The following is a 9,614-nucleotide window of genomic DNA, read 5'->3' as shown; positions in this document are numbered from 1 at the left end:
CTCTTCTCTTCTCTTCTCTTCTCTTCTCTTCTCTTCTCTTCTCTTCTTTTCTTTTCTTTTCTTTTCTTTTCTTTTCTTTTCTTTTCTTTTCTTTTTCTGTGACCTGGGAGCCATACTCACAAAGTCCTTGTTAAGTCCAACAACATGAAGAGTTGTTGTGTGTTGCCTTCTAAGAGTTTTTTTGCTTTAGATTTCAAATTAGGTCTTTGATACATCTTGAGTTAAGTTTTCATGTGGTGCTGGGAAAGGGCCCAAGTTCCTTCTTCTGCATGAGAATATCCAATTTTCCCAGAACCATGTCTTGGGAAAACTCCTGACCTTCTTTTTAAAAAATGATTGGACCGTATGTGCTAGGATTTATTTCTGGGAGCTCTGTCCTGTTTCACTGTTCTGTGTCTATCGTTATGTCAACGCTACAGTGTTTTGGTCACTGTGAATTAGTAGCAGATTTTGTTATTCAAGATTATAGGCACCATTTAGGGTTCATTGATATGCTAAGTGAATTTTAGGATGTGGCCCTTTGTTTCTGCTGAACATGCCCTTGGGATTTGGACCGGGATTTGAGTCTGCAGATGGCTTTAGGAAGTATTTACTTCTTAACAAAATTGTTCTCTAACCCATGAACCTAGAGTGTGTTTTTCTTCCTTTATGTCCTCTTTATTTTAGCCTTGTTTCCACACTTTGCTCTACAATCCTTTCTCCTTCTTGCTTCATTCTTACTTCTCTCTCTTTTTGAGACTATTATTAATGTAATTGCTTTCAAAATTCCCTTTTCGAACCACACATTGCTACTGTAAAAAATGCAGTTGATATAAGTGTGCTGTCTTTGAATCTTGCGCATTATTGTTTCTATTGTACAAAATCCAACCTTTCTGTATGTGTGGAATCTCTAGGTGACTTTTAATGACAAGTCTCTGCATATTTTGCATACAAGTCCTTTTTCAGATAAATGTTTTATAAATAACTTCTTCTAATCTGTGACTTGTCAGTTGCTCAACAGTTTCTTTTATAGTGTAGAAGATTTTTTATTGTTGTTTTCATGAAATCTAATAAATCGGTTGGGTTTTTTTTTGTGCAGTTAGTGTTTTTGATGTTGTGTCTATAAAGTTAACATCAAACACAGTCACCTATTTTCTCCTATTTCATCTTCTAGAAGTTATTTCTTTATTGATTAAGAATTTCACACATGCATATAATTTGTTTTGATCAAGTATTTCCTACTTTCCAAGTATCCCTCCTACCCCACCCCATCACTGTTTCCTCCTAATTTCATATGTTCTGTCTTTTAAAACTCATGGAATCTACATAGTGCTGTGTAGTTTGAATTTTAAATGGCAGAGTGACACGTCTATAATTCATTTCACATTAATTTCTATGAGAGGTATGTGATCTATGTTTGGATCCATTTTCATTTTGTGTGTTCACCCAGTTATTACAAAGCCATTTGCTGAAAAGTCTCCATTGAATTGCCTCTGCTGCATTTCAAAGGTAATTTGTGTAGATCTATTTCTGTCCCATTGATTTATTTTCTATTATATCTTCAGTCCCAGGATCTCTTGATGACTGTAGCAGTGTGGTAAGTCTTCAAGTCAGGTAATGTGAGTCCTCTGAGTTTATTTTTCAGTGTTGTGTTAACTTATCTTAGTATTTTGCTTCTCTTATAAATTTTAGAACCTGTTTGTCAATATCCATGAAAGAACTTGGTGGAATTTTTGGTTGAAATTGTGTAGAATGATGAGGTCAACTGGGGAAGACCTTGGAGGCTGACAGTATTGATTGAGTCTCGCTCCTGTGAACACAAAGATCTCTCCATTGGCTCAGTTTCTTCTTCTTTCACAGAGGTTTTTGGCTTTTCTCATGTATACAACACACCTTTCCTTTGATTAAGTCCTATGTACATGATTTTTAGTGGTACTATAAGTGATATGCTATTACTAATTTCCAGTTTATCACTGATATTTTGGAAGGCTATTGAATCTTACATCATAACCTTATATTATGCAACGTTTCTATGTTCACAAATTAACTGTAAGTTGTTGAACCAACTTCTGAACCCAGAGTAGGAAAGTATTTGCTCTTCAGGAAAATCCAAGTGTATTTGGGTATCACATATAAATGTCACATTCAAATGTCTCACGTACATAGGTAATATCCATAATGGACACCATCTCAAGGCCAATCTAAGTGATGCTTATATGCAAACAAAAATGCTTATATTCAAGATGATTCGACTTGTAACCAACAAATATGAAAAGAAGCTTGATTTCAGATGTGCTAATGATTTTTCTAGAACTATGAACATCATCCAACATTCTGTTTATAGTTATATTTCATTAAAGTTAGCTCCTCTATCAGTTAAAAAAAAGGGGAGGTTGTTGTACTTATTGTTGAGTCTTTGTGATTTTCTGTAAAGTCAGTCAGGTTTTTCCTAAATGCAGCTTAACTTCTTTCTTCCCATCTGTGCAACTTTTTGTGTTCTTATTTGTGCTAACGAGTCACCCAGGACTTCCAGTGATGTGATTCTATGGTGGTGAGAGAGAGCATCCTTGCTCTGCTGGTCTCCGTCTATGAAAACATTATGTGAAGTGAGTGTGGAGTGTGGAGTGAGCTGCAGATCTTTGTAAACTTTTGTTAGGTTGAGAAGCTTCCTTCTATTCTGAGTGTCTTGATATTGATGTGATAGATTACCATAATAATTAACAAATTAAAGATATATTATATATATGTATATAGTGTGCGTGTGTGATTCATGCGTGATGCATATGTGAGTGCATTCACTTGTGCAAGTATTGTGAAGGTTGAAAATTGGCTTGGTGATAACCTCCATCACGTTTCCACCTTATGTTTTGAGATAAGGTCTCTTCACTGAATTTGGAACTGTCCCTTTCAGCTGGCCATCAAAGACCCAGAAACCACCTGTCGCTCCTCTCCCCCTGCACCTACGGAGCCATGCCATCATGCTCTGCTTCTTATGTCGGTGCTGGAGCTCCCAGCTCTGTTCCTCACGCTTGGGCAGCAAGCACATGTCCACTCAACCTTCTCAACAGCCTTTCCTACATGGAATAAATTAGACTATGCTGTTGGCTTCTGTCTTCTAAAATTTTGCTGAGGCAGTCTGCATTTATGTTCATGGGTCTCGTGTCTTGTCTCCTGCTGGCCTGTGCTTTTCTTCTGTTGTGATTTGTCACCGGCTTATGTTAGGTAGAGAGCCATAGACAGGTGGCAGTACCAACTCTTCCTGCCTTGAAAGCCCAGAACAGATCCTATTCAGATCTTCCTGGCCTCAGACAGTGAATTTTCAAACATTCTGTCTGCTTTTATGTTTTGGAACAGGGAGTTGAGCAATCATCTGTTATTTAAATATCCAGTAGAGTTCACTAGTGCAGCCACCTTGGAGGTCTTGGTTCTCTCTGGGTTGGAGATTTATCATTTATCCAACTCTGTACGTGCTATAGGGATTTCTGGTGATCTCTTTCCCCTTGTGTGAGCTTCGGTAGTGTGTATTTCAAGAAACTGACTTTTTCGCTAAGCTCCCAAACTTTGGTGAATTGTTTCTTACACCTATGTTTTTATTGTTCACAATATCCAGAGGAGTGGTAGTGATGGCCTTTTTTGTGTTTCTGAGAGTAGCAACTTGTGCCTTTTTTTTTTTTTCTTGTGGTTGTCCTAGTTGAAGATTTATTGATTTTGTTGTTGTTCTTTTTAAACATTGGGATTTTGGTTTCATTGTTTTTCTATTTTTTTCTTTTGTCTTTCTTTCTCTTCCTCTGCCTCCTCAGGCTTTATAGTTATTCTTCTTTTTCTGCTTTTGTCATGTGGAATCTTAAGTTGTTCATTTTAGATTGTTCTTTATTTTTATTTTTATTAAATAGTATACATTTCCTTGTTATTACTGCCTTTGCTTCATCTAACAAGTTTTGCTACTTTGTATTTTAGTTCTACTTTGTACAAGATATTTTCAGCTTTCTCTTGTGATCTTTTGCTATATTTATGTGTTATTTAGAACTATGAAGTTCAATCTCCAAATATTTGAAGAGTTTCCATCTCTCTTTTTTTTTTTTTACTTTTAGTTTAATTCTATTATGATTGGGAAGCATGTGTTATGCAGTTTATTTTCTTTTACATTTACAAAACACAGGTCCCCTTGTAAGTATTACACACTTGTTGAAAGGAATGTGTATTTTATTTTCAGTTTTTATTGAATAAAATCTACTTTAAATGTCAGTTAGTATCCCATTAAATCCAGATGATCAGTGATGTTGTTCAGGTCATCTAGCCCTGATGACTGTCCTCCCAGATCTGTGAATTATTGAGGAAGTGCATTGAAGTCTTCACCTGCCATATGGTTGGCACCTGTGTTTGATTCTGGAAAATTCTCAACTGCTAATGCTTCACATACTTTCCTTCTTCTTTCTTCTTCTTCCCCTTCAATAGACCCACTATGCACATTCACTTTCAGTATTTGTCTTTCAGAGTTCTGAAATATCCTATGTTATTTCCTCTTTGCATCTCAGTTCCGGAGATTTCTATGGACTCATCCCTGTGCTTACTGACTCTTTTCTTGGCTCTGCTCACTCTCCTGGGGAGTCCCTGAATGATGTTGTTACTTTCTGTCAGGGTATTTTGATGCCTAGGACATCTTTTTTTTTTTTTTTTAATTAGTGTTTCTCTATCTCTGCTGACATTTTCTTGCCTTTTGCAGCTTAAGCTCTTACAATGTTGTTTCCAGTTATTGTAAGTTCTTCAGATCTTTCTAGTCTTTATCAGATTCCCTGGCTTGCTCTTTCCTCCAGAATCTGTATTGCTTGCCTTTTGGTATGTTTGTGATGCTCTGTGAGCACAGAGCATTGGGTGATTAGGGACCAAGGTAAGTCAGTCTTTAGAGTTAAGAATTTTTGTTTATTTAAGAGTAGACAGGGTTTCTCCAGAAAGTCTTTCTTCTGTGACTATCTGGATATTGCTGCTCTTTTAACTGTAATCTTCTGGCATCTGTACATGTGGTGGCAAGGATGATTAGGTCTCAGCCACTGACACTTGCCTTTGTTCTACTTGCCAATTGTTCTGACTGGGTTATTTTCTATTCCCTGTGTAGATTAGGTTCTGGAAAGCAACTTTCCTTTGAGACTAGTAGAGACCACAAAGCCCTGAGCATGTTTTGTTTTGTTTTAATCACCCAATGCACACTTTTTATTGATTGAGAATTCTATATATGCATACAATGTGTTTTAATTAAGTCTGCCCCCATGCTTTTCCTTCCAATTTCCTGTCTCCACTACCATGATTCCCTCCCTGTTTCATGTTTTCACTTAAAAAAAAAATCAAGACCTCTTAGTATCATCAGTATACGAATGTGTGTAGAGCCAGCTATTGGAACATGGGTAGCCGCTCATGGATGGCAACCCCAAAGGACACTGACTCTCCTTCTTCCAGAAGCCGTCAGTTGCCAATAGCTCCTCAGCGGGAGGTAGAACTTCCAGACTGACTTGGTCTTGTGCATGTGGTCACTGCCAATGTTATTCATAAGGGCAAATGCCCTCTTGTATCTCTGTAATTACCCACCGCCTTTGGCTCCTGCCATTCTGATCCTTTTCTGCAGTGAACCTTGAAACTTTGGAGTGGGGGATGCGATGCAGATGTCGTATTTAGGGCTGAGCACTCCACAGTCTTATTCTCTGCACATTGACAGTTTGTGGGGTTTTGTGTTACTCGTCGTCGTCTGCTGTAAAAAGGAGCTCAGAGGTGCGCTTATCTGTCAATACATGATAGGACTTTAGGAGTTGGTTTAATTTCGTCCACTTGGAAGTGAGTTCTCCACTAAGTCCTAGTTTCATGATTTTTTTTCCTAGTCTCACGTTTTTGTCCCTGTTAACAGTGCCAGAAATAACTTCTGCCTTGTGGAGCAGATCTTAAATTCAGTCAGAAAGAGGTTGGTTACTCCCATAATATTTGTACCCCTACTGTGTACGAATAGGTGTGGGGATGTCTGGTCAGACCAGCCATCGTTATTGCAGTGAACAAGACTGCTGATTACGTCTCCCTCTGAGAGTGTGAATAGATTTTTTTAGCACTACATTTTTTTTTCAGAATGACAGCATTTCTTCTGACTATATTTCAATATGGTCCTTACTAGAGGCATACGAGAATACTTGTGTGAGCTTTACCCTGTAAAGATCACTAGAACCCCTAAAAATAAAATTTATGCAAGGGTTTGGACCCCTTCCCCACCGTGTGGGGAATTAGCTCCTGTACAGTTCCATTTTCAAGACCTAGCGGTTTCCCAGCTAAAGCTTCATCTCCTAACAGGTCTTTTTGGTCCTTGGACTCCTGCCTCTAGCAAGCTGTGGTTCTCTGGGTCCATCTCCTGCTCTGCATGCCTTGAAGAACTCCAGCAGGTCTAAGAAAAATTGCCAATCTTCAGATTATCAGCAATCTTCTTCTTGTCAGATAAGACTGATCCCTCCAGCTTCTTTCCATGCCTAAGTTAGAGAAGCTAGACATCACAGGAAATCATTTCATATGCTGTTTTCCTTTCTTATGGGTTCCTTGGTGGGTTATCTATTCAAATCATTTGCCATTTTAAACATGTGACTGGTCATTTTCTTACTGCTGGGCTTACGATTTCTTTTTGGACTTTGAAATTTCTTTATTAGACTGGGCATCACAAATGCCTTTTTCCAGTCTGTGGAGTTTCTTTTTAACAATGCCTTTCACCAAGCAGAACTTTTCAACAGCTCTGAAGTTCATTTAACCAAATTTCCCTGACATTGCTCTTGCTTTTTGCATAATTTCGGATTCAAGATCTCATATTGCTTCTCAGTTGACACATTGAGACTTCTGACAAGCCATTAAGTATGCTCCAATAATCGTGAACTTTAAATGCTCTGTAAAGGTCTATATACCATCAGCATACTACAGTTTAAATTATTCATTTTCTGTAGTCACGAGTTATGAGATTTTCTTTTTACAGTTATAAATAGTATGCATGACAAAGCTGATATAACATTATCATTCATGTCTCCATTTAATTCCACAGCTAAGGGATTAATAAATCAAATGTGTGAGGATTGTAAAACCTCTTATTAAAATGATTACCTTGTTGGAAAGCATGCCCCATCACTAAAATATGAGTCAATTAGTCTTAAAGATGTTGGGCAGCTGGGAAGAAGCAGACATTTATTGGTTAAAAGGTGACGTTAACCTATGATAATAGATGTTAGAATGGTGGGCTCTGTTGTGGGCACTGATAGAAGGGAGCCTGGAACATTTTGCATTTTGATGTATTAATCTCCTAGCTATCCAATTAAGTGGAGACAGTAATGATGAGACTACATCAACTTTATTAGAAAGATTGTTTGTAATTATGTTGTGACCTGAGTGATGGTGAAACCAGTTGCTTATGTATGTGAAATGCATAAAACAGTGCCTTTAAAATACCTCAACTTTGCCATATGTCACTTGTACTTTGACATACACAGCAGGAAATAGCCCAGATAATTTTGCATAGATTTTACTTGTCTCATTTAAAATAAAGATTTATTTATTTATTTATTTATTTATTTATTTATTTATTTATTTAAAGTGTGTGTGTGTGTGTGTGTGTGTGTGTGTGTGTACAAGTGTGTTCAGGTGCCCAAGAAGATCAGAAGAGGGTGTTGTATTCTCTGGAGCTAGAGTGTGTACTGAGAAACAAATTCCGATCCTATACAACACTACATATATCCTATATAACTATGTACTATGTACCCTTAGCTGCTAATCCATCTTGACAGCCTTGTCCACAGGAATGTAATCAGTAATTCTTCTAGCCAGAGAGGAATTGGGGGTATTGTAGGAGACTGCCTTCTAGTCTGTGGGGATTCCAGGTATGTCCTGTGTGTCTGATTCTGTGGAGGTGTGTTGACTTACAGATTAGATGTGTGTGTGTGTGTGTGTGTGTGTGTGTGTGTGTTTTAACATTGTCACTGTTTTACATAATGCCACCAGAGCTTTGCCAGTCTCTCCTCTGAGCTGCCATAATCAGACAACATTAATAGGTATAAAATCATAGCTACACTGAAAGGAAAAGTGCTGGTGAAATGAAAAGGGATTCGCTGTTAAGCAATGTCACCCTTTTTGAGATGAGTCATGATATAACCAATAACTTGCCCAGTATGACTATAAAGAAGTCCTCCCGACTTTTCGATATGTCCAGAACAGACAGAATTCTGAGAAGTTTAGTGATGACAGAGATTCATCAATTGTGTGTAAGCCTTAGAGTCTGGTAGTGGATGACCAGAAAGTGCTGTACAAAAATGAACAGACAAACGACAATGAAGTCTTGACTTGAGTCAGTGATTAGGATGCTGTGACTGATAGACATGTTCAGGTCTATCGTGGGCACAACATTAAACAGTGATGCTGCCTGTATAGCTGCCATTCCTGGACTGAGTAGTTTTCAAGGTCTTCTTGGCTTGATTCATCTATGACTGAAGGCAAAGGTTAACATAAGACCCTGGACATTTGCAGAGCAGTGCTTTTATCAGTCCCAAGACAAACAGAATAATATGGGGCTCAAAGTCTGGATTAAGTTACTAGAAAAACAGGTTAAAATTATTACTGAAATTAGGGTCAGAGCCTGGGCCTTGATAGCCCTCTAATAAGCCATATTTAGGCACAAACCTTCAGTAGTCCAATTTTAACAGCACAATTAATAGTGACAAGCAGAACAAGGAGGTTTACTCACTGAGCAATTCAGTCATCGGGAAGGGGCCTATATAAGCCCACCTTTTGGGTTTTAATATATGATTTAGGTATAAATAGAAAGCCAGAGGTATGCATCTAGACAACAGACCAGGCCAATGTGGAAAACTACCTGTGACTTTTGTGTCAACTCCAATATTGTCTGCAGGCAACCAGACACATTTTAAATAATTTTTTAAGGAGACAAGCACCCTTCTGGATGGACCGAGAACATCAGCCTTTTCCTTTGCCTGGCATGAGGTACCTGGAGAATTTTCTCTTTCTAGTGATTTACTGTTTCAGTAATCTGATAACCAAAGGGTAGAGCTTTTTAGAGTATCCTTTAGAATATTTTCTTTCCTATCAATACAGTTATATTATCTGTGTCAGAGAAGGCATGCAACTTCTTTATACTTAATACATTTAACCTTCTTGCACAAAAGTTGGACCCACTGTGACTGTTAGATTGTATGATGTCAAAACTTGCATTGAAAAATGGATAGTGTATGGTGAGTGATCAGTATGCTAGCTGTAACCCATAATCTGGTAAGATAAGTATACATAGATGTATTAGAAGAAAGAGCCCAATCACATACGGCAGATGGATAGAAACAAAATGTCTCCTAGAAGCAAACAAGTGAGGTCATGGGGTGCTACCCCATGATCCAGAGGCAGAACAGTCTGGGAGTTTGTAAGAAATGGGATATTTATCCCAAGGTTGATGGACATTATGAGACACCAGGATTCTAGTTCTTTGGTGAGTATATGTCAGCCCTTGAACTCCTTTGATTATGCAACTTCTCTCTCTCTTCTTTTCCTTTTAAATAGAACTAAATGAATTTTAATGTAAGAAGTTGAAACAAAACTTAAGCCATGCAAGCTGAGGAGCTGTTCTG

This window comes from Psammomys obesus, unplaced genomic scaffold (assembly GCF_907164565.1).
Source record: "Psammomys obesus unplaced genomic scaffold, mPsaObe1.curated_primary_1811, whole genome shotgun sequence".
In the NCBI taxonomy this organism is placed as follows: Eukaryota; Metazoa; Chordata; class Mammalia; order Rodentia; family Muridae; genus Psammomys; species Psammomys obesus.
Note: the sequence above shows the minus strand (reverse complement) of the source record.